The 24895-nt window shown below is 47.5% G+C and overlaps 1 long non-coding RNA gene across 2 annotated transcripts; it reads left to right on the top strand.

The window, feature by feature from the left end:
• Window positions 1-681: 681 nt before the first annotated feature.
• On the top strand, window positions 682-23745 carry LOC311515377. Of its 2 annotated transcripts, none has more exons than XR_014710119.1 (6): window positions 682-767; window positions 1152-1265; window positions 5603-5635; window positions 6987-7072; window positions 21394-21445; window positions 23353-23745. It is a non-coding gene; the product is annotated as an uncharacterized lncRNA (long non-coding RNA). The 2 variants fall into 2 exon arrangements; XR_014710120.1 differs by lacking the exon at window positions 23353-23745 and adding an exon at window positions 22365-22434.
• The last annotated feature ends 1150 nt before the right edge of the window (window positions 23746-24895 follow it).

Raw genomic sequence — 24895 nt, 5'->3', positions numbered from 1 at the left:
GAAATGGGATAATAACTTCTTCCATCCTTCTCCTCAAATGTGCCTCACGAGGCTTATGCAGTTGATTTACTTTCAGTTTCTGATAAAAATAATAGGTGGGACCAAATTATGCCTCTCAATTATGTTTGATCAATAGGAAATTAAATGAACTACTTACTATTATGGAATGATGGGAACCATAATGTGGTACCCTAATGATGCATAAGATAAGGGAGAAATATTTAAACGTACTAAGAAGGGAAGAAAAATTCTTTGGCATAAAGAAAAGAAAAGAGTCAGTTAATGAGCTTTCCCCCCATGCCCAAATTATAAATCCTGTGATGGTTAAAATATTTTCCTCCAGGAATCTGTCTAATTATGGCTTTCTCAGATTTTAGCTGACTTGAAAATTTCTTACAAAGCATTTTAACCATTAAAAATATGATTTATTTCAAATGTAAAAGCTCATTTAATAATCCCAAGACTCTTCAGACCTCACAGCCATGCTGATCAATGAACACCTCAGGTGCACGGAAGCTGAGCTGTGAATTAATCAGTGCTATCACACAGCCCATGGTGCCTTATTACTCAGACAATCATTAACATGTTGAAGCAGCCTTTGCTGGTGGGAAATGACATACAGCAGTGAAGGATTAACTGGCATAAGCACTTGGGCAGTTCATGCCCAAGCCCTGAGTAGAAGGAAACACTTTGCATGATGCTCAAGCATTTTGAGCTAACATTGTTAAACCTTTCAGTGAGGTACATCCCAAACTATGCTAAACAAGGTAGGAATCTTTATGAACCCTAAATTAGTTGTGTTTGTACAGTGCCTAGCACAATGGGGTCCTGGTCCATGACTGGGGCTCCTCAGCACTGGAATAATACAAATAATAAATGATTTGTTAAATCATTTAATAGAAAAATCTAAGTTTGTGAGCCTAATCTAATCATATATATTTTTGCTGTGACTAATTTCTTCTAGTTTTAGTGAGCACTAAATGGAGTGGGACAGTGGCTGGATTCTGTGTTTCCCTTCTCCTGATATCAACTTGCTAGAGTTTAAAATAGAAAAATTAAAACTGGATTATGATCCCTTTCTTTCAATTATAATACTTTTGTCATTTAAAAATAGTTAAAAGGCCTGTTGTTGTTATCTTTTCCCTGGACAGACATTTCTGCAGGTAAATAGCACTGCAAATCATTTGGGGACATGCAGTTCAGTGACAGCCCACGGAACTACGTGAAAAGAGAATGAAGAGGCACACTTATATGACCTCACAATGGTAAGGCAAAAAACCTACATGTAACATTACTTGGAAATTAGAACTGGCTGGACAACAACAGTTCTGTTTCACAGCTTTCTAGGTTTCAGAAATTGTTTTCATTCTGCACTGGAATGAAAACAAAAATTTTGAACATTTTCACAAAATGGAATTGCATCAAAACTTCCATTTCAGATCAGAAAGGTCAGGTTTTTGATTTAGGTCTCTCTAGCACTCTCTGGTCAGAAGCATCCATACAGCTTTGGACCTCAGAAACCTTCCCATCACAAAATTCTTCAGAATCAATACAACTCCATGACATGTTTTGATTTTGACAAAACAGTATATCTCATTGAAAATATGTTTTGTCAGAAACGTTCTGTCCAATTTTATTGTAAATACAACACTCATCATTAGGAATCAGGAGGGGAGGTGTGCTAAGAAGAAGATGGGGGAGAAACAGAAGAGTTGGAGTTGTGTGTGTGTGGGGGTCGGTGGACTCAGAAGCATGCTGATGAAGAATGTTCAAGCGATCTTCTCAGATATCTTTTCTGTCCCATGAATGAAAGAAGACAGAAGGCAGAAGATATTGGAAGAGGCCTGCTGGCTAGATAAGTGGTGTAGGGTTTTTGTTTTGTGGAACATTGGTCCATCTTTTGTGGAGAGGGGGACTTTATAGTTTGCTTGGCCTCCACCCCAATACAAGTACTTACAAGGGAAACCATCCTTCTTGGAGACAGGCTGGCTAGACTAGTCAGGGGAGCATTAAACTAATATCAAATGTGGAAGGTAAAGGGAGGGAAGATACAAGCACTCAGATAGCACAAAATTGAGATGTTGAGAACAAAATTAATCAAGGAACCAAAGAACAGGATAAGAAAAAAATATTGAATTGCCTATAGACCAGAGGTGGGCAAACTATAGCCCACAGGCCTCATCCAGCCTGCGGGACTGTCCTGCCTGGCCCCTGAGTTCCTGGCCAGGGAGGCTAGCCCTTGGCCCCTCCCCCGCTGTCTCCCCTCCCCTGCAGCCTCAGCGCGATGCACCGCCAGTGCTCTGGCCCGCCGGTCTTGCCGGGCAGCGTGGTGGTGGCATGGCTGGCTCTGGCCAGGTGGTGGGGCTTTGCTGCTTTGAACAGCATGGTAAAGGGGGGGAGGGGGGTTGGATAAGGGGCAAGGGGTCCCAGAGGGCAGTCAGGGGACAGGGAGCAGGGGGTGGTTGGATGGGACGGAGGTTACGGGGGGGGGCAGCCAGGGGACAGGAACAGGGGGTGGTTGGATAGGCATGGGAGTCCTGGGAGAGCCTCTCTGGGGGCGGGGGTGTGGATAGGGGTCAAGACAGTCAGGGGACAGAGAGCATGGAGGGGTTGGATGGGGGTGGGGTCCTGCGGGGTGGTTAGGGGCCGGGGTCCCGAGAGGGTGTGGTCAGGGGACTAGGAGCGTTGGATGGGTCAGGGGTTCTGAGGGGGGTGGGAAGTGGGAGGGGGCGGATGGGGGCAGGGGCTAGGTTCTTTGGGGAGGCACAGCCTTCCCTACCCAGCCCTCCGTACAGTTTTGCAATGCCAATGTGGCAAGTTTGCCCACCCCTCCTATAGACCAATGGTAGAAGCCTAGATAACAAACAAGAAGAATTGGAATTGCTCATTTATAAGCACATATTAAATTTAGCTGGTATTACTGAAACCTGGTGACATGATTCACACTATTAAAATGTTAAACTCAATGGTTATAACCTATTTAGGAAGGGCTGAGTGGGCAAGAGGGGCGTGGGCGAGGCACTCTATTTCAAAAATGGTATTGGTCCATTACTAGATGTAAATGATAGAATTGCCAATAATAATGTAGAAAAAGCAGAAGTTGAATAAATATTTCTGTTCTCTATTTGGGAAAAAACAGATTATATAGTCTCATCATATGGTAATGATAACATACTTTCCATTCCACTAGTACCTCTATAGGATGTTAACCAGCAACAACTTGCATCCAAGAGTTCTAAAAGAGCTGGCTAAGGATCTTGGAGGAATGTTAATGCTGATTTTCAATATGTCTTGGAACAATTGTGAAGGTCCCCAAAACTGGAAGAAAGTAACTGTTTTGGCAATGTTCATAAAGGGTAAATGGAATTACCTGGGTAAATACAGGCCTGTCAGCCTGACACCAATCTTGGGCAAGATAATGGAGCAGCTGATAAGAGCCTTGATTAATAAAGAATTAAAGGAGAGTAGTATAAGTAATGCAAATCAACATGGTTTTATGGAAAACAGATCCTGTCAAATTAACTTGATATCATTATTGATGAGATTACATGTTGGGTTGATAAAGGTAATAGTATTGACATACTATACTTAGATTTCTGTAAGGCATTTGATTTAGTACCACACACAATTTTGATTAAAAAACTAGAGTGATATAAATTTAACATGGCACATATTAAAAATTGGCTAAGTGATAGGTATAAAAATGCAATTGTAAATGGGAAATCATCATTGAGTGGGTGTCTTCCAGTGGGTCCCACAGGGTTTGGTTCTTACACTTCTTACACTATTTAACATTTTACACTATTTAACTTTTTTTAATGAGATGAAAGAAAGAAATAAAATAATCACTCATAAAGTTTGCAGATGACACAAAAATTGGGAGAGTGGTAAGTAATGAAGAGGACAGGTCATTGATTCAGAATGCCCTGGATTGCTTGGTAAACTGGGTACAAGCAAACAATATGTGTTTTAATACGGTTAAATGTAAATGTATACATCTAGGAACAAAGAATGTAGGCCATACTTACAGGATGGGGGACTCTATTCTGAGAAGCAGTAACTGTGAAAAAGATCTGGGGACTGTGGTGGATAATCAGCTGAATTTGATCTCCTAGTATGAGATCATACCAAAAAGAGCTAATGTGATCCTGGGATGCATAAACAGGGGAATCTCAAATAGGAGTAGAGAGGTTATTTACCTCTTTATTTGACACTGGTGTGACCACTTCTGGAATACTGTGTGCAGTTCCAGTGTCCACAGTTCAAGAAGGATGTTGATAAATTGGAAAGGGTTCCGAGAAGAGCCACTAGAATGATTACAGAATTAGAAAACACACTTTATGGAGATTGAGCTCTTTGAGTCTATCTATTTTAGTAACAAAAAAGGTTAAGGGGTGACTTGATTACAGTCTTTAGGTATCTATATGGGGAACAAATATTTAATAATGGGCTCTTTAATATAGCAGAGAAAGGTATAACAAACACGATCCAATGGCTGAAAATTGAAGCTAGAAAAATCAGACTGGAAATAAGGTGTACGTTTTTAATGGCAAGAGTAATTAAAACCTTGGAACAATTTACCAAGGATCATGTTAGATTCTCCATCACCGACAATTTTTAAAACAAGACTGGATGTTTTTTCTAAAAGATCTGCCCTAGGAATTATTTTGGGGAAATTCTATGGCCTGTGTTATACAGGAGATCAGACTAGATCACAATGGTCTCTTCTGGCCTCAGAATCTATGACAAACAATCATTTGCTTTTTACAGCCGTAGATACCCTCAAAACACTTTAAGAATGTAAGTATCATTTTCCCATTTCACTGGTTTGGAAACTGAGGCAAAGAGCTGACTTGCCCAAGTTCAGAGAGTCTGTAAAATAGCGGAACTGGGAAGTGAATCCAGCTGTCTTAGCTATCAGGCCAGTGCCTGGTCCTCCAGACCACAGCCTCTATGGAAGATTAATAATTTCCTCTACTAAACCATTCCAATACTACTAGCAGTTACATGGTTCCCTTATTGGCTTCATAGAGAATTCAGAGTCATTACTGTAGAGTGAGAACTCATTGTCTTTGCTTAATTGTTACCAGGATTATTCAATTCATTCCAAGGGAAAAAACAAAGAATTGTTGCTATTTTTATAGCATTGATTACTAGAAGAAAGAAAATGTTCATTAACTTAAACTAAATGTTTAATATTGGTCTTCTTGGCATCTTTAATTTCAGAGCCGTCAGCAATTATTGGCATCTATTGAGCTTCCTCAATTCATGGTCACAGAGAGAGAATTAGCTAAAACACTGCACTATTCTATATCCCCCATTTCTACTACTTGGAATAAGGAGCTTGTGGGATAAGGTCTTTGATCTATCTTTGTCTGTGGTTTGAAAAATGGTTAGGCTTTTAGTCAAACAATTACTCCCTTTCTTCCTTTTCTAAAGAATTATACTTTGGCATTTTTCTTTTATAAATAATATCTACTCAGTGTTTTGTGTGCGTACCTATTACCATAGTATTTGAACACTTCCCAGGTTAATTAGATTGGTATGAGGAGGTCACTAACGAAATTCTTGGATTCTACCACTTTTCTTTCTCTGGTTCTAGGAAGTTCTGTGCCGGTTTTGACCTTGGATTCAGGTAAATGATTTAAATCAGCATTTTTCATTTTTAAAGCAATGTGCAAATATTAACTAATTAATCCTCCTTGCAAGTTAAGTGCTAGCAAATTAGTATTATTATCCCCATTTTACAGATGGGGGAACATAGACAAAGAGGAGATAAGGGATCCTTGATCCTCATTCTAGTTCATTAGACCACACTTCCTCTTGATAATGATATCTGCACTAGTAACCAATTCAATAGACAAACTTCTATCTTAACTAACCACTTTAATGTTATCCTCAGGTTTCCAGTACAGTTTTGTTTAATCTTTAGTTAAAGGCCACCTGTACTAGGCAACCAGCACATCCTAGGAAGCAGCTCTGAGACAATCCAAAATAAAAACATGCAATATCTGCTGATCCAAGCAAGGGCACTGTTCTCAGAATTACCGGCCAGGGAAGGTGGCAGTGCTGGGAACCACTTCACAGCACAGATCAATGGGTGTATGCAATGATACAGCCCTCTCCTAAGATACACTGTGTGTGTGTAATGGGGGAAGTTTTAGATCTCATCCCCAACAGAGAGAACCAGCCTGTGAATATGTTCAAACTACTCTGAGTGTACTTCCTACTGTAAGATTACTGTTTACCTCCTTGAGTTTCATCCACTTTAGTATTTGGTATCATTGCAATCGTTGCCTCACAACACAGGGAAAGACAGCAAGAAACAATCACCCGTTGTGTTGATTAGGATCAGCTCAGTTCTGAGATACCAGCAGCAGCAGAGCTATTGCTATGTTCTCAGCTAGATCTATTTATACGCTGTGATGTGGAGCACCTTTTACTAACTAAGATGTTCTTCCACTCACCGATCCTGGAAATTCTGCATTTCAGATATATTCTAAAATAAAAAACTACAACAGTAACATTGATTGCCCAAGTCACCTGGTGTAATTTCAAAAGTAGAGCACATCTATCATCCTGGGGGATGTGGATGGGAACAACCTATGAACCCCAAAGATTGACGTATTTGTTCTTGCAGCCTAGGGTTACACACTGACTAACTAAGTGAGTAAATTATATTGAGCCAAAGCAGATAGTTGTTACAAAAATAGAATTAGCATGTTATTGTGCCATGGTATCTTCCAGCCTTATTTAAACTTTCAGGGTTACAGACAGGAAACAGAACCAGAATCTTGCAGAGCATGTTCCTACCAAACACATACTACTACTAACTGTTGTTGTTGATTAGTATTGCAGTAATGCCTAGGAGTGACAATTAGGGATCAGGCCCTCACTGTGCTAGGTGCTGTCCAACACAGAATAATAAGACCATCCTTGTTTGAAGCAGTTTAAAATCTAATTTAATTCAGACTAATTTATTTCAGTTCAAGAGACTGCACCGTTGCTTACTGGAGGAAAGGCTCACCTTACAGTGGAGAAAGTGAAGGTTCTTCCATGACAGCCACAATGTGTGAGTCACTAATATTTATCCTGCAATAATAACTCCTTTATTTTGATTTTTAAGACAAGGAAAATAATATAAAACCCTTAAAGAGATGAGTACATCCCTAATTTGAGCAAGTACAGGATTTTACCACCTTAACCCTCAACTTTTCCTGCCCTGTTCCCTTCTCTCTGCTGGTTACCAGAAAGCCTGACATCTAGACTGCAAGTTCCTGAGATCTCTGTCTTCTGTGCAGAATCTAGTATATTCTGGAGCTCTATATTGATAAATAATTGGGTACTGTACAACCTGACAGGCCTTTGGGGTTGAGAAGGCAGATAGTACAGGGGTGATATGAGGTAAGGGTGGGAGGGCACATCTCTTAAATGACAGCATGCTGTTCTTCTTGAGATGAAGCTTGGGATGTTACAAAGGGAGATATTGGGCGAGAAACAACTGCTTTTTGTGGGTCCTTGTTTTCTCCACTTGCAAGGCTGTCTTTAACAAGGGTGGAGAAGATGGTCCTGAGATGAAGAGGGGCCACTGAATGCCCTTAGCAGACGGGGACTGTACTCCTTAAATTGTGCAGAGCAGCTCTTTGACTCTTTGTGGGGGATTGGCCTCAGTAGCTCAAGGCAGAGGATTTTCAGTAACTCAAATTGCAAGGGTTGCTGCTCTTCATGGGATGGGAGTGGAGGATCCTTTTGCAGGACTGCCTTCTAGAACTGGGTAGGACTGCTCAGCATCATTCTTCCTCCAGCAACAACAACAACAAAGTTTGTCCAGTGAGGCATGCCATGGCATGTGTATTTTGTTCTAAATGGATATGGAATTGAAACTTGTTGACTAATATAGCATATAATCTTTTTAAAAATTCATTATTTCAGATTTGCAGGTCTGAAGAGTAACAGGATATCAGTGACAATGGCAAGTGGGAAATGGTCCAATTATTAAGTTAGCCTTTCAAGCTGGCTCATTGCCAAAGTGAAATAGTTTTATGAAAAATACAGGGCTTATAGTGCTGATTTGAGCATATCCCCAAATAGAAACAAGCATCATATGTTTTTGTTCTCCAGGGAGTAGTTTGCATTTTAAAAAATTAAATATGACTAAAACTCTATGGAAATTAAAAAGATGATTGTTTACAGTTCAAACCAAATGATAAAAAAACCCAGGCCCATTTGTGGGACAATACACAGTACAAGAAATTGATGCATCGTTGAGTCTTTAGGGAGTACATTGTATCAATTTTGGAGGTATATAGACTTGAGGTGAATCCATTTTGAACTGGAGCTGGTTGGAAATGGTAACTATGTTCTATGACCAAGTTATATTTTTTTAAAAAAATGTTTTTTTAATTAAAAATCAGTGCTTTTTTCATTTTTTGATTGTTTTTTATTTTTGAAAACCAATTTTTGTTGGTTTTTAGTTTTTCATTAAACTTTTCATCAAAAAAAGAGTTTCATTAGTTTTTCCTCATAAAAAAAAGTTAAATGAAAAATTTGGGCCAATTTTATTCAGAATTTTGTTGCAGTCAGTAGGGAGTTCACCATACCACCCAGTGCTGGGGACAAACATGACAGATTTTCACTTGCCCATTTCATTTTGCATCTCTTGCTTGAGGGAGATTCTCCTTCAGGGACCCGATACTCTCCCTAAAAGGAATGCCCACTGGGAAGCTCTTTCTTTTCTGGATTAATTTGCCTCATGCCATGCCCACATCTGTCAAAATCTCATTTCTTCATTCTACAGATCTCAGTAGTAGCTTTGGTGGGAGACTGGCCTTGGAGCCTATTGACATCAACAGCGTTTCCACCTCCACTGTGGTCTCCATTATTGAGCTTAATACCAATCTCAATGATGTACATGTAGAGCTGAGTGAAATTTTTCAGACCATGAGTTTGTTCCCCTAAAAAATGCCATTTCAGTCAACCCCAAACTATTTGCAAACTCAACACAAATTTTACCATATAGTTTTGGCCACAAAACAAAATCAGGCTAGAGTCATAAGGCAAGTTAGGTGCCATTCACAAAATTGAAGAGGAGGTAGTGCCCCTTCTCCCAATAACTAATAACCCTGTGATTATAGAACTTGCTTGGGATGTGGGATCAAGTCCCTCCTCTCCCTGACGTGCAGCAGTATTTGAAGCCGGGGCTCCTGTATCCCAGGATTTTGCCCTAGCCCCTGGCTTGTAAGGAGTTCTGGGGTGGATCTTGCTCAGTCTCTCCTGTTGAAGCTGTTCCACTTTGTATGAATAAATAAATAGTCCTTGGAGCAGGGACTGAAATCTAGCTGTGTCCCCTAACCACCAGGCTGTAGAGTCATTCTCACATACTCTCTCAGTCCGAATGAATATTTAAATACAGTATTATTACAACCCCTTGGTTGCCAGTGAAAAGTTGCTATGAGCCAGCAGTTGCTAGTAACCGCAAGCAGGAGTGCAGAAACCTCGGTAGAAGTGGGGGGACCATGAGGTCCCATCCTCACTTCTCCTCTTCCCCTGAGGTCCTGCCCCCTGGCCAGGCTGGAAGCCAGAGCCAGGCCATGGTCAGAGCCGCCCAGGCTGTTGTGGGGACCCCTGGATCCTTCTCCTGCCCTGGGCGGCACACCCCAGGGGTTGGGAACATGTGCCAGGGGCTGCTTTCAGGACTCCCGGCCCCCAACCAGGGGCAGGTGGTTTCCAGCCTAGTTAGGGGGTGAGGCCTTTGGGAAAAGAGCAGGACCATGGATGCAGCTCCACGGTCGGGAGGGGAGTATCCACCGCTCTCACAGAAATTCCATTGGGAAAGGGCTGAACAGAAATTCCGTTGGGAAAGGGCTGAACAGAAATTCCATTGGGAAAGGGCTGCTTCCTTCCACTGAGATTTTGTTGCTGTGTCTCCACTTTAGGTGGCTTTGCTGCTTGGCATTAAGAAATCCCACAATTCATCTGACAAGGGGTGGTCCATCCTCAGACACAGAAACACTGATATATTCATTTCACTTGATTTAGAGCACCCATGACATTGGGTGACTGAAGAACAATTAATGAACATGAGAGAGAGAGAGAGAGAGAGAGAAAAAATCGGTTCTACATAATGCACTCCAGCCTCCCCATCCCAAGCCAGCCAGATTAAAATAATACTTGACCCACATAGAACAACCCCAAAACCCTCATCTCACCCCTGTTAGAAGCCAAAGAGAAAAGCTTTACACAATGCTCTGAAGGTTAAAAAATCCAGGCTCTGGTGGACTAAGGGGGAAAGTGGTTTCCAATGTTCAGAACCTGTAGAACAGTGGACTCACTGCTAGGGTGGCCATCATGGCTTGGCATGTTCTAGCAGCGATTTCCTCATCTACTGCCCCCTGCTGACAGCTGTTCCCATCCTGTGGTGGTCTTTCTACTTATGACTCAACCCTCTGGCCAGGTCATGTTTACTTCCACCCTTTCTGGGGTGAACAGAGAGTTCAGTAAACTAAACTCATACAAACATAAATCTTTTCCCCTACCCAAGCTCACTCCTTTATCGTCTCTTTCCCCCTTCCTGGGCTCTGCAGCATTATCCTCCTACTCTTGTGCAGAGCAATGCTGGGCTTTCTCTTAGGTGCCTGGATCCAAATTCAACAGTGCTTCTCACCCTTGTGTCAGGATGTTCCTGTTGCACCTTTTCCTGTAGCCAGTAGGGGAACCCAAGCCCTCCCTCTCCTCTGGATTCCAGTCGAGGGACCCTGTAGCAGACTTCTCGCTGCCTCCCTGGACTTTCTCTGACCTTGGCCTTCCTTCAGGCCCTTTCCCACAGCACCTTCCTGGCCATTCCATACATCTACCTCTCTCTAGGCCCTTCCTTCACTTCCTAGCAACTAGAGAGGGACTGCAGATTTTTTCCCCTCTCTCTCTCTGCAGCCCGCTGCTCATCTGGGCTTCTTCCCTTTAAGATTGCCTCTCCCGCAGGGCTTCTTCTTCATTTGGGCCGGGCCCACCCTCCAGGTGCAACCAGGTGTTTTAATTTAGCTCCCTCGCTCCGGTTAACACTTTTTAATACCTTTGGGAGTATATACTCCATCACAGAAACCCTCATGAAAAGTGCTCTGCCTCAATCCTCCTTCCTGTGGTAGAAAAGAAGATATTCCTTAAATACTGAGCTTCAGGGTGTGCTGCCATTCAGCGGTCTCCAGCAACCTTTGCTTTAGAGAGGGATTTTCTAAAATGCTGCTGCATTAACAGCAACATCTACAGAATCCAAAACTCAACTCTGCCTCCTGACCATAAAGTACTTCATCATATCTGCTACATCTGCTTCAAGGAGCATACCCTCCATTAATCTCTGCTGAGTAAGTATCCAGCAGCCTCACAGGAGAAAAATACTATTAAGAAGAAGAGCTCTCTGTAAAGTTGAAAGCTTGTCTCTCTCAGCAACAGAAGTTGGTCCAATAAAATACATTACTACACCCACATTGTCTCTCTATTATTCAAATTTTCAGAGCAACCACAAGTAATTGAGCAACTAGGAATAGCCACATTTCAGCTACCTAATGGCTCCAGCTAGGATGAAGTAATATATGTGGCAAAAACCTCCATCTTCAGGAGCATTTGATTTACACAACTTGGGGATACAATATCAACAGCAAACATTCGAAAAATCAGCAGCACCTTCTGAACCGCTACAGCAAACTTTGAGCTGACCTGTGCAGTCATTCACAAGACCCATCAGGTTCTAGGACCTGGAAATTGTGATACAGCATAGCCAGAGGGCAGCAGGAGAGTGTTGTTGTTTTTTTTTTGAAGCAAAAGAGGTGTTTTTATTTGCATAACACACTTACAAAACAAAAACAACAGCATATGCAATGTGTAACACAGCAACCAATCACAATTGTTTTCTCATTAGCTCCAGGGGAGGGAAGTGTTCAAGCTTGTCAGGGCCCAGGGCGGGGGGCTTTCTTGACTCGCGTGGTCTTCCACCCTTCCAAGTTACCTGGTGGCCCAGAGCGAGGGGGCTTCATCAACTCTCAAGGTCTGCCACCCCCTCGAGTTACCTGGCGCCACGCCCAGTGTCACCAACAATTCCCTCCTTTGAAAGCACCCAACAAGAGGGGCAGGCTGTGGGGTGGACAATCCGGGGGGGGGAGGGCACATGCACCCACGTGTGAAAGGACCCCTCTAAGGTGGTGGTGTCCACAGCAGCAATGGCTGGGGCTGGGGTCCCTTACTCTCTCCCCCAATCAAAGGGTCATACAAAGGGAACCGGATGGGGACACCGAGCAGAGAACCTCGGACTGCGCCCTCTGCTCCTCAAAAGCAACAAGAGAGTTGGTGGACGCAGCCCAGAGGAACTCCGCCCGGATACGTGAATGGACCGAGGATAAGAAAATGGCCCCACAGTCACAGGAAACTCCGTCGGCCAACCTCTTCTCTCTGGTTTTATAGATGGCTGTTTTAGCCAGGGCCAGGAGGAGGTTAACTAGGAGATCCCGCGACTTTGTGAGGCCACGGATGGGGAGTGCATAAATAAAAAGGTGAGGGGAAAAATGCAACCAAAAACGTAATAGAAGATTTGTGAGGAGCCGGAACAGGGGCTGCAGCCTGGCGCACTCCAAATATACGTGCACCAGGGTTTCCTTCACACTGTAAATGGGACAAGTATCTGGGATGGGGGTGAACTGTGCCAAGTACGTGCCCATGCTCACAGCTCTGTGAAGGAGCCGCCAACTGATGTCCCCAACAGGCCTTGGAACCAAGGTGGAATCTAGGCTGGCCCACCGGGGCTGCTCACCCTCCAAATGTGGCAGAAGGTCTCGCCACTTTGTGTTGGGGCGGGACACTAGGGTGAGGGCATGAAGGGTGTGGAGCACGAGCTTGTATAGATGTTTCCTTGGCGCGGTTTGGAAGCGTACCGGCTGCAGTTCATGCAGCCGGCTCACAGTAAAGGGGTGAGGGGGTCGATTGGGTCTACGGGGCAGGGGTCCAATTAAAAGCTCCGGCGGGCCTGGGGTAGAGGGTGGGCGGAGCGTGCCCTCGAGCAGGACCCGGTCGAAGTAAGCTCGAGCAGCGGGCAGCAAAGCGGCCTTCACCTCCTGAAGTACGCGCCGGGGGGTACGAGGTCTGGAGAGCCCCATGCGCCGAGCGAGCGTCAGGGGATCCAGCCAGTCTCCCTGGTCATAGTCCAGGAGGTCTCCGACTCTCGTGACTTCTGCCAGGATCAAGCTCTGGCGCACCGAGCGGGACTCCGCCACCTGCACACATAGCTGGGGGTTGTGTAGCAGGGGCTCCGCGAGGAGATCTGCCCCCTCGGTAGCCGCCACAGACCTGGTCGTTAAAAACAGTTTCCAAGTCTGGAGGAGGTCCTGGTAGAAGACCGGCAGCCCTGAGAGGTCTCGCGGAAGACCTCCCGGACAGAGATAAAAGAGCTGCCGGTCATATCGGAGCCCTTGGAAGTGGCGCAGGAAGGCATGCCCCAGTATGCTCCACGTCGAACTACCTGCGCTATTAAGGAGCCTCTGCAGGGCCTGGAGGCGGAAGACATGGACCTGAGTGTGCAGACACTTCAGGCCCTGCCCTCCTTCCTTCAGTGGTAGATGAAGAACCCCAACAGGGGCCCAGTGCATTCCTGACCAAAAGAACTCTAGAATCGATGTCCGGAGGTTGGTCAGGAAACCCGGGGCCGGGACCAGGGTGTTGAGCCGGTATCAGAGCGTGGACAGGACCAGTTGGTTAAGCACCAGTGCACTCCCTCGGAGGGAGAGACATCGGAGTAGCCTCGTCCATTTCCGGAGCCGCTCTATCACCCTGCCTTCTAAATTTTGCCAGTTCTCCGGCGGAGAAGGGTGCGTGGCAGAAAGGTAAACGCTTAGGTAGAGCAGTGGACCCGCGCTCCACCGGATGGTCTGAAGCGCCGGTGGGAGGGAGCTCACCCGCTGCCAGTCCCCCACTGCCAAGCCAGAGCTCTTGACCCAGTTGACTTGGGCGGAGGAGGCTGCCGAATAGATGGCCTGGCAAGCCTCCACCCGTGCCAAGTCCCCCGGGTCCTGGACCACGAGGAGCACGTCATCGGCATACGCCGACAGGACCAGCCGCAGCTCCGGCTCCCGCAGCACCAACCCCGTCAACCTCCTGCGGAGGAGACAGAGGAAGGGCTCGATAGCCAGAGTGTACAGCTGGCCCGAGAGGGGGTACCCCTGCCGTAATCCTCACCCGAAGCTGACCGGTTCCGTCAGGGTCCAGTTGAGCCTAACCAGACACGCCGGGGAAGCGTACAGCACCTGGAGAAAACTCAGAAACTGAGGTCTGAATCCAAACACCTGCAGAGTGCCCAGGAGGTACCCACGGTCCACTCTATCGAACGCCTTCTCCTGATCAAGAGACAGGAGGGCGAACGGCAGACCGTCTCTACGCCCGAGTTCCAAAAGATCTCGGACTAGAAATAGGTTGTCAAAAATGCTGCGACCCGGGACAGTATAGGTCTGGTCTGGGTGGATCACGTCCGCCATCATGGACCCTAGCCGCAGCGAGATTGCTTTCACTACGATTTTGTAGTCCATGCTAAGGAGCTAGACGGGACGCCAGTTTCGTAAATCGTGGAGGTCCCCCTTCTTCGGCAACAAGGCGAGCACCGCTCGCCTGCACGAAAGGGGGAGGACCCCGCCCTGCAAAGACTCAGCCCAGACAGTGGCTAGGTCTGGGCCAAGGATGTTCCAGAACGCGTGGTAGAACTCTATGGTCAGCCCGTCCATGCCCGGAGATATATTGGTGGGCATGCAAAGGAGGGCTTCCGAGAACTCGGCCAGGGTGAGAGGCAGCTCTAGTCGGTCTCGGTCGCCCACCCTGACCGTGGGGAGTTCCTCCCAGAGCACCCTGCAAGCACCAGGATCGGTCAGATCTGGGGAGAAAAGGCTTGTGTAGAAGTCACGGGCCCTCCCACACATCTCCACTGGATCCGTGAGGGGGGCGCCGTCTTCGGCTAGAAGGCAGGTGACGTGTTTCTTGGTCCCCCTCATTTTCTCCAGGGCATAGAAGAAACGGGAGCCGCGATCCATCTCCCGAAGGAGGCGGATGCGGGATCGAACAAAGGCACCTCGGGCCCAATGATCCTCGAGGGCCCGGAGCTCCTCCCGCTTCTCCCGGCATGCTCCGCAGAGAAACAGGTCCTCGGGGCTGGTGGCCAGACGCCTCTCCATCTCTAAGACCTCCCATTCCAACTGCTCTATCGCTGCATTTCTCCGTCGGCTGGTGCCCCGGGTACAGTCACGGCCGAAGAGCTTGGCGCGCACCTTCCCTAGATCACACCATCGCCGCACCAAGGGAAAGGCACGCCGCTGCTCTTGCCAGGCCAGCCAAAACTCCCGGAAGGACGTCACGAAGCCCTCATCCTCCAACAGGCTGTTGTTAAAGTGCCAATAGGTCGGTCCCGGCCTCTCTGCACGGAGGGAGGCTGTTATGGTGGCTAGATGATGGTCAGAGAATGGGGCCGGCCGAATGTTGGAGGAGTGGGCCTGTGAAAGATGGAAACGGGATAAATAAATACGGTCCAACCGAGAGTGGTGTGACCGATGGGCCTCCACCCGGACAAAGGTGAACGTGGAAGTGTCATCTGGGTGGTGGTCACGCCAGACGTCTACTAGGGAGTGATGTTCAACTATTTCTCGGAGAATGTTCGCAGCGGCCGGGCTCAGCTCGGCCCCTGAGCGGTCCTGTTCCTCGAGGGTGGTGTTAAAGTCCCCTCCCAGGACTAAGCACTCGTGAGAATCTAGGGTGCTGAGGAAGTCGGACACCCGCTGATGGAATTGCGGCCGCTTCGGGCTCGTTGCCGGGGCATAGATGTTGACGAGGTTGACCACGAGCCCCTCTGTACGGAGTCGGAGATGCAGCAGGTGGCCCGGCACGGCCTCGGCGACCCCTAGCACCTCGGGCCGTAGGTTGGGGGAGAACAGGGTTGCCACTCCAGCCTGTCGAACCGTGGAATGGCTAAAGTAGACCCCGTCCCCCCACTCCAGCTGCCAGCTGTCCTCAGCGGTCGGATCCGTATGGGTCTCCTGCAGGAAAACCACAGAGTATCCCCCTTCCCGAAGGTAAGAGAGCACCTGGGACCTGTGGAGAGCCATCCTACAGCCCCTGGTGTTCAAAGTTGCAATAATGAGGGGCGTCATGCGGAGGGCTGGGGGGGTGGGAGTTCCTTGTTGGCGGGGGTGTTCGCAGCCCCCGGCGGGTCGCGCAACAATCCGTGACCCATCCCGTAAGTGAGTAAATCGTCACGGAAGCTGCAGGCCCGCCCGTAGGCCACGGCACCATGCCTTCCTTTCCCTTTACCCTCCTTTATAAGGGCCCTTGTGGCCTGGAGGATTTGATCAAAGTCCCCCCATAGCTGGAGAGCCACGGATGTCTTCTAAAAACTGTTGCAACGCTTTTCGCAGCTCATGGGGGGGTGGGGTTGCAATTTCCGGGTTATTCCCTCGTGGGGCTCTTGGTGCAGCCTTGTTGTCCGCTGAGGCAGGCAGGCAGGGTGCAGACCACCGACGGGGCGTCTGACAGGCTAAAGTTATTAGGTCTGTCTCAAGCCTTGGGGATGGCGGAGGGAAAATTGCAGCTCCTAATGGGTCGCGGCAGGAAAATGCAAAGGCTGCTCCTTGGGAGGGATCCGCAAAAACCGGGAAGGAAATAACCCCAGGGGTGGCAATAGCATTGCAGGAGGAGGTGGATTGGGCAGGGACAGGGGTGGGGGGGCAGAGGCGAGGCTCTGGGCTTCGGGAGGCAAGCAGCTAAGAGGTGGTGCCTCCCGAACAGATTCGAGGGTTAAGTGGGTGGGGAGGGGCCTCCCAGTGATACTAGGCGCAGGCTCTGTGGTGGATTTGGCAGCCATGGCTTCAGGTGGTGGACCACCTTCTGCAGGGTGCTCGCCTGGGAAGGCGGTTAGGGGGAGGGAGCATGGGGAAAGGGGGACTGGGGTAAGGTTGCCCAGATCGAGGCCAGCCGGCAGTAGATCATTGTCTTCCTGGGTGACCGGGGTCAAACGTAGGGCCTCAATCTCCTCATACATGGAGGAGAGGTCATCTTCTGCTACCCTGGGGACCCCTCCTCTGGGGCCCGCCTTGACGGTCGCTTTGGGGTTCACGGGGGGTTCGGGTGATATTCGGGCAGAAGGGGCTTCCTCAGGGGTCTCGGAGGGGAGGGTCTCCCGTGGAGTGGAGATTCTACCTTCCAGTGCTATTTTGTCTTCCCCTCCTGACACCGGCGGATGGATCTCACTTGTGGGCATAGCGGAAGGCTCAGTGTTAGTGCCTCCCTTCCTGGTCTTCCGGGGGGCCTCCACATCGGATGGGTGCAGCGGAGCTCGAGCCTTCCGCTTGCCTCGCTTTCCCTGGACTAGGGTCCAGCCCTCCATAGCATCGTCTGGGGGCTGGTTAGCAGGGGTCGTGTCGGGGGGCAGAGGCGATGGTTCAGAGGCTCGGGGGGGTAACGGTGAGGCAACATGAGCGGGGGTGGTTCTCCTTGGGGCGGGCCCTCTCCTATGCCCAGTAATATCTTTGCTGCACCCTCCTCCATAGGCTCTGCTGGATTGTGAACAGCAAGGGCGGGGCTCCCTCGCTCGTCTGGGCGTTGTAGGGGAGGTGTCTCTTGGGCCAAGGCAGGAGCAGTGGTGGATCGAGCAGGAGGAGAGGAGGTTTCAGATGTTGGGCAGCCAGGGGCACCGGCAACGACGGAGCCGATGTCCTGCCGGGTCTCGGGGGTCTCGGGTGCCCCTCCCCGCTGGGCCAAGGGGTAGTCTCTTCGGACATGCCCCGCTGATCGGCAGAGGTAGCACCAGGCCTCTCCTGTGGAATAGTAGACCCGATAGTGGGCTCCCTGGTAGGGGACTAGGAAGGACCCCTCGAGCGCCTCTCCGTCACGTGCTGGTGGCGGCGGTAGAAGCTGCACTTGCCGGTGGAACGAAAGGATGTGGCGGAGGGTGGGGTCCTTGCAGCCCAACGGGAGAGGGCTGATGACAGAAACGGGTTTCCCCAGGGTGGACAGAGCGGGTAACAGGGCGGCACTGGGTAGAAAAGGAGGGACGGAGGTCAGGACTAGGCGGACGCCCAGGTCTTCTAGCGGCTCCAGGGGGACAAACACCCTCCCACTCCCCCACCACCAGGCCCTTCTCCACCACCTCCTGGGTGGCAGCCTCCGATGCTAAGAAAAAGACGACCTTCCCGGACATTTTGGAGGCCGCCACAATAGCCGTGGCTCCTACCACCCTCCCCAACGCCTGCACGTATGTCTTCACGTGGGGCGAGGTGGGCACCAGGAAGCAACAGATGCCATGCTTCCTGGTCATGGTGGGAAAGGGGCCCTGGCCACTATTGATGATAGCGGAGGTGGTGGGTGGGCGAGATGACGAGGCAGCAGGCGGGGGTGGGCTGCCACTGCCCGGGCATATGCCCTGGGGGCCGGGGGAGGGATGCTCGCAGAGCTGGTGGAGGGAACAGCGGGGAGGGATGCCATGGTCGATGACGAGGTCACAGCAGTGGGGGCAGCCTCTGCCATGGAGGGCTTGGTGGTTGTGGCGGGGACCTTCCCCTTCTTCGCACCCTGGCCTTTCCGTCTAACCAGGGGGGCTTTCCTAGTATCTGGGGGGACGGTGGGCGTAGCAGCGGTAATAGTCGACCCGGTGCTTCCGGCTGCCGATGCCCCAATGGTGGCGGTGGCAGGTGTTTTGGCAGCAGTGGTGGGGAGGGGGGCTTGGGGGTTGGGCAGGGGCGTAGGTGGGGGAGGGGCAACTGAGGTTGTTAAAGGGGCCTCACCCCTCTCATTCCCCGCCATTGTGAGCAGGGAGAGACGGGGAGACACCAGAAGGAGGAGGGGGGAGGGGGAAGCAGATTAATCACTTCTCCCTGTTGGGCTGGAGGGCCAAATGGGTCGGACTGGACAGGGGAAGGAAACAGGAGTTGGGGGTCAGGTAGTAGGGGCAAACTGTGGGGTGGGCAGTCTGGGGGTGGGGGTGGGAACGCGGACCCACGCGTGTTTATCCAAAGAGTCTTGTTTGGTCGGCTGTTGTGTCTGGTCCGGGTGATGGAATTCAAAGCAAGCAGCTGAGGCTAGAGGCAGATAGCAGGTTGCCAGCAGGGACGGACGGCGGGGGGGCCGTGACGGTTGCAGTAGTGTTGGGGGGGGGGCACCAATGGATCGGGGGGCAGCTCCGTGCCACACCCCCTGTGCCCCTACAAACGCAGTAAAGACGCAGTCAAACTCCCCCCACACGAGAATACAGTTCAGAAGTTATTCAGTCTTACAGCCCCCTCCACGATGATTTGTAGCTTCCCCGGGCGATGTCTCTGTCAGCTGTCTTCTCTCCCGGTCTTTGTGGAGCATTCCAAAAATGCCAAGCAAAGATAAGAAGACAATTAATTGCGGGTCCACAAACAAACAGCAAAACGGTTGAGTCTGGGGGCGTCCACTCCCCTCCTCCGGGGAGCGGGTCGGTCCTCTCCCCTCCTCCGGGGGTTGCAGCTGAAGCAATAGCGGTGTCCGAGGGCAGGCATGGGGGGGCTAGCAGGCAAGCTGTCAGCTGACCAGCACTCGAATGGCAGCAAAAAAAAACAAACAAACAGCAAAAAACCCCAAAACAAAACGAAGAAAAAGCATCTGGCCCGGTCGGGGGGAGGGTAGGGAACTAAAGCAGGGGCAAAAAGCAAGGAAAGCCCAGGCCAGAGGGCAGCAGGAGAGTGCTAGAAGGGAGCTTATTCCCTGTAGAGGGAAGAAAGTTTGCTATAGATTAATTAAAGCACCTGAAGCCAGTCACCTGATAAAACCCCCAATCAGACAAGGGGAGGAGTTGAAGGAGAGTGGATCGATGTTGGAGTAGAGAGGCAGTTTGGAGGAGCTGAAGCAGATTGGCTTGGCGCTGGAGCAAAGAGAAGTTTGGAGGAGTTGAAACAGAGTGGATTGGTGTTGGAGCAGAGAGCAGTTTGGAGGGAAGCAGAGGAGGGTTTTGGAGAAGTGCTGTGGTGGGCTAAGAAGACCAAGACCCTAGGTAAAGAGACACCTGGTTTGTGCAGAGGGAGGGCAGGAAGCCCCACAAGCTGAAGGGCAGGAGAGGGAAGTAGCCCAGAGGAAGGAACCGCTAATTCAAGCGGTTTACTGCTATTCCTAGGGCCCATAGGCTGGGACCTGGAGTAGAGGGTGGGCTCGGGTCCCTCCCTCTCCATTCCCCTCCTCTAGGACACTAGTGGGGCAGTTAATACCCCAGTTCAGAAGTGAGAAACAGTGTCCTGATCCCTCCCGAAGAAGAGAAAGCATGAGACCCATCAAAGTAGTGCTGGCAATTTGCCACAAAATGGATTATCACAGTTAAATCCAGGAGAAACTTATGAGGCTTCTTCACTGGGATGAATGTGCTGTAATTTAATGGATCTGGAGGGATCTAGATGCTCTTTAAATACTCTTTGTTTTAGCTAATTAGATTGTGTTAGCAGAATCTTCCCTGCTTCATACTGAGGAAGCAACAGGGGGGAGCTTGGAAAGGAATTGTTAGTTAAAAGAGTTACATGGCTACTATGTTTGCCTAATTACTCATCTCACTAACACATGCATTAGGGGCTGTAAACCTCTGGAATAAACAGTACTGTAAATACTCTGAAGTTTCCAGGGAATCCTGGAAAACACGTTTGAAAGGGGAAAAAGATAGTGAAGTGTCAAAGTAGCCTTTAAGCAGCTCCTGATTGATAAACATAGCCATACATGGAGAATAATTGACAGTAAGACTATCTATTTCAAAGGATCCTGTAATTTCTTTTAAAATATTGGATATTTATTTCTCGAAGGACTAATTTGGTTGACGTAGCTATTTAATGCTCTCACAGAGTCTTCAAAAATTCTCTGCTGAATGAAGGCAAAACTTCTGAAGTCAGTATTAGAATAAACATCTGATGTGTATCACAACAGATCAATTTAGGAAGCTCTTGGCTGTGTGTCTAGGGAAAGATGTTTGGTCATTTTCTGTCTGGTTTTGAGAACAGAATAAAAAATTAAAAGATCATGTCTTTGGATTAAGACAGATTGAACATAAATCTGGAGGACCTGATTTCCCTCTCATTTACACTGGTTTTACACCAGTACAACTCATGGATTTCAGTGGAGTTATGCCTGAATTACACTGGTATAAATGAGCGGAGAATCAGTGTTTGATATCAAAGGATTATAATAAAATCTGGGTACATACTGTAAAATATATATTTGCGAGCAATTGTTCAGATGAATACCTGTAGCTCACTTTGATGAAATTTGACTCTTTTTACCCATTTTCCACAATCTTGTTCTTTGTTTGTTTCTTTGTTTGCAAGAATATGTTTACAGAAAGCAAATATCTGATGGACTGTTATGTGACTATATGTTTGTGCATAGGTTCACCCAAGAAGTACTCATATGGCTCTGTGACGGGGTCCACTCACTGCAGGTAATGCCTCCTTCTGCGTCACTTTGGGAATTAGCTCTTTCCAGATGCTTTACCCTCCTCTCACAGTCTCTTCATCCATCCTGTCTTGCCCTGTTGCCCTCTTGCTCCAGGAGCTTCAGCTTCCTCTTTGTGACTTTACCCTCTGGCCAGCTCACTATAGTCCTTCCCTTCTAGGGTATTAAAGTCTTTTGGTGCAAACTGTCCCAGGCAGCCCACTCTCCACCACTGGGTCTGTGCCACTTCCCCAGAGGGTGGCAGGGGAACTTGGGCCAATCTCTTTGACTTTCCTCCACTTGTTCATAAAAATAAAAAAGAATCCTGGCTTTGCCACTGAGTGGCACATTAAAAATAAAAATAAGTTTTCATTTATCTTGACTATGGATGAAATCCTGAGTCTGTTGAAATTATTCAGCATTTTGCCATTGACTTCACTGGGGGCCAAGATTTCACGCTTTTGACCAATCATACAGAAGAAAAAGTACCATATATTTTAGGTGACCAATCATGCACTGCAAAAGATTAGGGAAGAATAGCAACAATTCTGAAATATAATTGAAGCAAATAATTTAGGGGTGAAAATATATTCATCTCAAGTGTGTGAATCATTTCAACTAGCAAGCAAGAGCCAGTGCATGGCCTTTTCTTCGCACTGGAAGAAGGGAACAGAGGGAGAATAAGGTCCCCCTTCTTTCCTTCTGCTGAAAACTCTTACCACCACTTCCTGTGCACAGGGGGAAGCAGGATCCACAGAGCTATGCCTTCCCCAACATACGCACTTGGGTGAGGAAGGGCAGGGAGGGGGCAGAGCACTGACTCAACCACCACAATACGCCCAGCACTAGAACTGAATGGGATGGGATTTTCCATTTCATAAAATAGTCAGAGGTTTTGATGTTTTGTTTTTGTTTTCATTTCATAGAGAAAAGGGAAAAAATCTCCGAATTTTTCATGGAACAGAGGCCCAGTTTCCCTGCTGCCTATAATTGCACTGTTGGTGAACAGAGGACACTAAACCAAACCAAACCCCATAACAGACTTTTGTGGCTTTAAAGTCAAAGCGTGAAATCTTGGCCCCCAGTGAAGTCAATGGCAAAATGCTGAATGATTTCAACAGACTCAGGATTTCATCCATAGTCAAGATAAATGAAAACTTATTTTTATTTTTAATGTGCCACTCAGTGGCAAAGCCAGGATTCTTTTTATTTTTATCTCCAAACACTGGAAATATGAGTTCTCATTCAAACTCTGATCAGGTCAGTAGCACTCTTTCTCTTTCACTTTACAGAGATATTACTTGGAACAGAACAGAAATAATCTTTTTGTTTCTAATCCCACAGACTGGTATTCAGCCCAGGATGACTTCCTTAAAATTCACATAGATCTCTTTTTGCCAAAATCTCCATGTGCAATCGTCAGCGTTCAAGATATGATTTCAAACTTTGACTCTCAATTTCTGGAATACAGTGCTTTCAAAACAATAAATGTGGCTGAATAAATAATTTGGGGGCAAATAAGAACTTACCTGAACCTTCAGAATTTACACACTTTAAGCCCACTTGGCACCTTTCTGACAAGTTTAAAAAAAAGTGTCCATTGCAAACATAGGCATGTTATGAAAAGAGCTAATAAAACATTCATTCTTCAGTCATTATAAATGATTATAGCCCTTTCTTCCATTCCGGGAAAAAATCCCAAATCCTACAAATGCATTATTTGTACAAATACAAATTCATAAGTACGGTATTCACTAAATAGTTTATACTACCAATTTTCAGCTTTTGGGGTGTTTGCAAATGGAGGAAACTTTTGTTTACTCAATGTTTGTTACTCCTGAGGTGTAACTGGACATTTAAGTCACATTATATTGTTGCTGCTCTCTGATTGGATAACTGAATCTTTTTAAACAGGAAAGTAATGAATACAAAATGGAGAATAGTGCCAACTGGAGCCACCAGGGTCCCTTTTTGACTGGGCGTTCCGATCGAAAACCAGACATCTGACAACTCTACTCACTCCCCAGGCCATACTGCCACAGCTGTGTTCCTCAGAGGTACCTGACCTAGATCCTTCTCATTATGAAGAAGATGGGGCAGCTGGCTGGGCCTTCTCTATGAGACTTACTCCCCATCTTGATCTGAACTAGCCTGAATTTAGTGACCTTCTGAGCATGCAGCAAAATACATCTGTTAGAGAGGGGTTTTTGGAGAGGGCTGAGGGTGTGCTTTCTATAGTGATGGGAGTGAAAAGGAGTATCTGCAGGTGTCTGTCTCTATTCCGGTTATAATGATTCTTTCAGTGCTGCTGGGAATTCATTATATTGGATAAATAATAAAGGTGTTAGAGAGCCTAGAGCCTTGGATACTCATCTGGTTATCATTTTGAATCTAAATAAATAATAATAATATGTTTATTAGATATGAACCAAACCCCCAGATTCCCATGCTGCCAAGTCCTAGCTGAGTTTGGATCCAGATCCAAACTGTATTGCCTGGGACCAGCACTAGTGATTTAGGGGTAGTAAGTCACTATCAGTATGACTAGTGTGAATCAAAACTTTATAGAAGCCTGAGCATGCTAATCCAAAGCACATGGGTGACACTGGAAAGACACACTTCAGTGAGCTTTATATCAGGCTGTCCAAGCAACCTGACCACTGATTACATTACTATTACCCACCTCAGGGCCCTTCATAATCTGAAAATGCTGGGACTGGCAACCTGTAGCACACTGCCTACTTCCTAAAGCACCTAGGTGTTCAATGGCATTTTTCTATCCAGTACTTACCATGCCCATTTCTACCTAACTTGGGCTATCTGACAGGCTCACAACATGAAGTAGTGTGGCTACAGCCTTAGAGGTGGGGTTTTTTTCAGTCTCCCACACATATCACTGATGCAGAGACACTTTTACTGACAATTTGCATTTCTTTATTTAAAAAAAAATCAATCCTCTTTTATTAAAAAGCATCCAGTTATCCACAGAAACAGGGAGACAGGAGGTATGTGCAGAGCAGGTGTCCTCTTTTTAGACAAATATTTAGTATGAAAAAGGCATGTCTGTAACATCATTATCTTCCAAACAACCCATCAAAAAAGTGCTGAAAGGAAATTTTTTAACAATTGAGTGTGCACCTCAGAGAGCTCAACTTCCAGATCTGGGAATAATGGCACTGGTGGCTGGATATAGAAAAGCAAATAATTAAATCTTCAGAAATTGCTACTTTGCAAGTCAATAAATGGAGGTGCCTACACCAGGGAGATATGGGGAAAACAACAGTCACCTCCACTTTGCACTCTGCACTCCCAGATGACATTTCTCTGCAAATAAATCACCATGTAACAGTTCATCGTGGACAATTTATGATGACGTTTGGTCATTAGTTGAATTTGGAGATTCTAAGTAATGATAAGATGCTTATTTCTTCCTTCAGACATTGGGAACTGATTGTAC

This window comes from Lepidochelys olivacea (genome assembly GCF_965140295.1).
Source record: "Lepidochelys olivacea isolate rLepOli2 genome assembly, chromosome: 1".
Classification (NCBI taxonomy): domain Eukaryota; kingdom Metazoa; phylum Chordata; order Testudines; family Cheloniidae; genus Lepidochelys; species Lepidochelys olivacea.
This window is presented reverse-complemented; position numbering and strand designations above follow the sequence as displayed.